This window comes from Crocodylus siamensis, chromosome 2 (genome assembly GCF_052110815.1).
Source record: "Crocodylus siamensis isolate JL-2025a chromosome 2, ASM5211081v1, whole genome shotgun sequence".
Classification (NCBI taxonomy): Eukaryota; Metazoa; Chordata; order Crocodylia; family Crocodylidae; genus Crocodylus; species Crocodylus siamensis.
Window position 1 is genome coordinate 52229136 of NC_143396.1, and position 4764 is coordinate 52233899.

At 37.9% G+C, this 4764-nt stretch overlaps 1 pseudogene; it reads left to right on the forward strand.

Annotated features, from left to right (window-relative positions):
• The first annotated feature begins 3820 nt into the window (after positions 1-3820).
• On the forward strand, positions 3821-4093 carry LOC149870234 (U2 spliceosomal RNA; annotated as a pseudogene).
• The last annotated feature ends 671 nt before the right edge of the window (positions 4094-4764 follow it).

Consider the following 4764-nt stretch of genomic DNA (forward strand, 5'->3'; position numbering starts at 1 on the left):
AAGGGGACAAGTAGCACGGCACTAGAACAGGACAAAAGCAGAAAGCAGAGCAAATCAGGTAGGAGAAGGGGTTTGGAGTGGCACTTGGGGAGGATGCAAGGTTAATTTGTGGCATGTATGCCAAAAAAGTTAGCCCCCATGGACTAGATTGTAGGTATTTAGAACCATCTGTATTTCAAGGGAAGGGGTCCTGTTTTCATGCGTGTTTTTTGTGATGCCAACATTTTGAAGCCAAAACTTGGTTGGGAGCCTGATTATCATAGTAATGCTTATAACAATAAGAATAGACTAGCATTTGACAAAGTAGGTTGTTACCTACAAAAATGCTTGCCTAAATATATATGGAAGAATAAGTAGCTATCCTGGCATTATAATATGAGTTAGTTGTTAAAAGAAACACTTTGCTTTTGTATATTGCTTATTATCCTTCACTTTTCTGATGTTACTCATTGTGGGGGTGATAATTACCAATTATATATAGATTTAATTATATATATAATTGGTAATTATCACACACACACACTCTCTCACACACACACACAATGAGTAACATCAGAAAAGTGAAGGATAATGAGCAATCTACAAAAGCAAAGTATTCCTTTTAACTAATTAATATTATAATTCCAGGATAGCTGCTTATTCTTCCTTTTAATCACACTTAGTACGAGGAATAACTATAACTAAGTAAGCAGATGCTAAATATAGAAATACCAATGTTTGATTTGTTTTTATAGCTACTTCTGGCATTTAGACTGTGGGTTTGTAGCAGGGATTCCATAGTAAGTGTGTTTATCATTTGACTCATCTTGTTTGAAGATAATCTTAATTTTAAGAAAGAAAGCATTGTAAATGAGGGGAAGCAGAATATTATTATTACTCAAGACTTCCCCCCATGACTTCTACTTTTTTCACTGTGAAATGGCTGAACACTTACTTTCAGGAAGGATTATTCTTTTTTTCTTTTCTGTACATGCAACATTTAGCTTGAATTGCCCTGGTTCATAGCTGGACACAAAGGTTCATACAGTCCTTATAAATCATTTCACTTCTCCAATACTGCCATTAAATGTACATGTTCAGTGGTAAAGAGTAGGAACTAAAAAAGAAAAAGTCAAGGAAAACTGTATAGAAAGACGTAGAAAAAATCCAGTAAAATATCAAGAATACTGTTGCGACATGTAGAAATGGAGGCATGTGTGGTAATGTATAGAGAGTGTGATCAGACTGTAACACAAAAAAGACATTTCTAAACTAAAGAGATCATTTCAATATGTCTTGCAAATATACTATGTCCTGAACTAGATTTTTTACTTTTGGATGAACATGCGGACCAATAATACTCAAGAATACCCCGAGGAAGTGAAACTTTCCGATTTTATCACTGAAAAAAATGGGGGGGAAGGAACTGTATTATTTTTAACATTTCCCTGCCAATTTAAAATCATTCCCTATGGTATATTGTTAAGTGATTTAGTTTTAATTGACTAATGTAATAGCATGCAGAGGGAATTCATTCCACAGTGATAGGGCAAGCAGTATTTTCACTTAACCCTTTGTTTGAGAATTACTCCAAAAAGAGGGCAGCCCTTAGTTCTCCATGAAGATTTTTACACTGTAGGAGCTTGGCCAATGGATTTGCTTTCTTTGTGGCCAATATTGTTCAAGCCTCATTAGTTTCCTTGGATTGTAAATTTGTAGGCCTGTTCCACCGCCACGATCTGCCACTTTAATTCTTGAATAGTTGCCAGTGCTGGGTATTCACTAACCCATTATTTTACCTGTACAACTTTCACTGGAGGCTAATAAAGAGAATCCATTAGTAACACTTCCTCATTAATCTACTCGTTGACAAGCCTCTGAGGTAATGGTAGGTGGCTTAGAACATCTGCGTTCCTTTACTTTTTACAAGCGCAATACACCAAAGTCTATTTATGAAATTTTAAATTTACAGTTTTCTTTAATATTCTTAAAGTGACAGTGCATTGATTTCAAATTAAATAAAGCTTATTTTATTAAATAACATCCCATAGTTTAAATCAATTCAGAGAACATATACTAGAAAAACAATTATGCTACCTGAATAATTTTGATAGAAGGTTTCTAGCCATCAGGCGAGTGAGATTCTGGAATGATCTTTCATTAGCACTCATAGGGGCAGGAAAACTAAATTGTCTTATAATGGTGCTTGATGAATTCCAGGTGAGATGTGTATGAAATGCCTGCATCACTAAGAATTGAAATCAGTGACCTAAAAGGTCCTTTCCAGTGCCTTATTCTAAGTTTTTATCTGTCTAATATTTGAAAAATTGGATTTAATATGTTCTTAAACCAAATGAGAATAAGTTCATTTTATAGATGTGAAAAGTTAGGGAAATAAGTCTTTCAGGATGAGCAAACATTCATCCAGTGAATTCAGGGGTGAGATAGAGGGAGGCATCTTATTCTTAATACAATGCATTAATTCCATTAACAGAAAAAAAATAACATTAATTTCAATGTTTTCTTAAACTGCAAAGGGAGGAGATACAAAATACAACATTTTATGTACATCTTGCAATTGTTAAAGTAACCCACTTGAGCCATTCTTAATAAACATCACCTTAATCAGAGTTTGGAATTAATTATTTTTTATCAGACAAGGTTCTTTGGGTAAACGTGATATCTTTTATTAGACAAACTAAATAGTTGGAAAGATTGTTTTTTATAAACTTTCAGGCACAAGCAGCCTTCTTCAGGGGTTAGGGAGAGTGTGCTGATGTTTCTGTACTCTTCTGGGTGGAATAGAGGCTTAAACCAATATCCAAATTGCAAATGAGTGGCAGGGAAGATCAGAGGGGATGGGAGTTAATCAGTATGAGGTGGGTAACTGGGGGCCAGAGGAGAGGGGAATGTTGACTGGTGATAAAATGTAGTTGATAAAATGTAGAGAGGTTACCTGGGGTTATCAGGTGGCAGGCAGGTTAATTCAATGTCTATATTTAGTCCGTGATTTTTTGTATCCAGTAGATCTATGAAGTCAAGTTTGTAGGCTCATCTGTGAAAAGTGTTTTGTAAATTTCCTTTCAGAATTGGAACTGAGGGATTGGACCGAGAGTGATTGTCTTGTGACAAATGTGCACCCACAGATAATTGGGTATTTTTGTCTTTGATAGATTTTCATTGTGGATTCATTCTGGTACACAGTTGTTGTTTAGTTTCTCCTATATAGTTTCCATCTGGGCTTTCAGTAAGCAGGATGATTTATATTACATTTCTGGAGGTGCAGGTGCAAGATCCAGGAATGGTGATGGTTCTGTTGTGGGTGTAGTTATTGTGGAAGTGGTGGAAATGTGTTGGCAGGTTTTACCCTTTTTGTCCTGACATGGCCTGGATCCATTTGGTGTGTTTTCCAATGCTCCAATAACAGCTATAATTTCTGCAGCCAAGCGTGGGATGCTCTGTCCACTGACACATCCTATCACAGTCCTGTTTGCTGCTACCTGAAGAACCTGAAGAACCGTGAAGCCTGTGTATGGGCTGCCTTCTATGTAGTAGCTGCTGCCATCGACAAACCATATACAATCAAAATCACAAAATACTAGATAGAAAAATTTCACACCATTAGTAAATATCCTTGGGCCTGTTTCTCCATTCATCTGTGGGACAGGACATTCATGTTCTGTTCTCAGTCACCAAAGCATATGGTGCTGGTGGAACTTGTGAAACCAATTCAGAACCAATGTTTCTGCTCACCAGAGCCAGTGTCCAATTTGCAGATCTGGGAGACAACACATTGGCATCCTTTGCTTTCCCAGATATAGTGTACTTCTTTGGAGAATGGATTGTTCATGAGTCTTTTGGCTTTCAACTAAATATCATGTATAGCTTGTATTGAGGGCCAGTCATAGAGATGCTCTGACTGCTTCCTGGAAGGGGAAGCACCGTGACCACGTAGGCAGGCTCCCCAGGGCAGGTGATTGTCTCTGATATGTCCTCCATCGGAGGTCTATATTGAGCAGATTCTTTTTGGTGTTGGGTGGTGGAACTGGAGCTTGCTCCATCCACTCCATGCATCGGCCTGGTATAACATGCTTCCAGGACCGGTGCAAAAAAACAGAAAAAAAAAAATGTTCTTAAAATCACAGGTGACATTTCAGTTAGGTAGTCCAAGTGGGACAAAGCCCAGTGCCAAGACTTCTTTCTCTCATGGGGTAAACCCCTGCTCTACAGCAGAAAGATTCCTGCTTGCATAAGCTACTGGTCTTTTATTGGGGTTAGTCTTTTGATTTAATATAGGTCCAATATGGTGTGCAGTGGTGGCTAATTCCAAGATGAATGGTTCTCCCATTTGAGGGTAAGTTAAGGCAGGTGCAGCCATAACCACCTCTTTCAATTTACAAAAGGCCTTGGCTTGCTCCTTGTCCCATTGCCATGCTGTCCCTTTTCTGAGAAGTTTGTACAAGTTGGCAGCCAAAATTGCATAATTGTCAATACATTCCCTTAATCCAGTCATACCCCAAAATGAACAAAGTATGCTGATGCACGTGGGTGCTGGCAGTTTACTGATTAACTTCACCCATTGGATATCTGGGCTTCTACCATCAGACCCAATTTCATTCCTAAATAGTGTACCTGTTCTTGCACCATCTGTGCCTTAGCAGGGTTTGCTTTAAATCCAGTTCTACTGATTATTTTTAATACGTTCTACCTCTGCTCTCTACATACATTTGTCCTGTGTGTGTGCCATGATCAAAGCATCATCTATGTACGACACAATGAATGCTC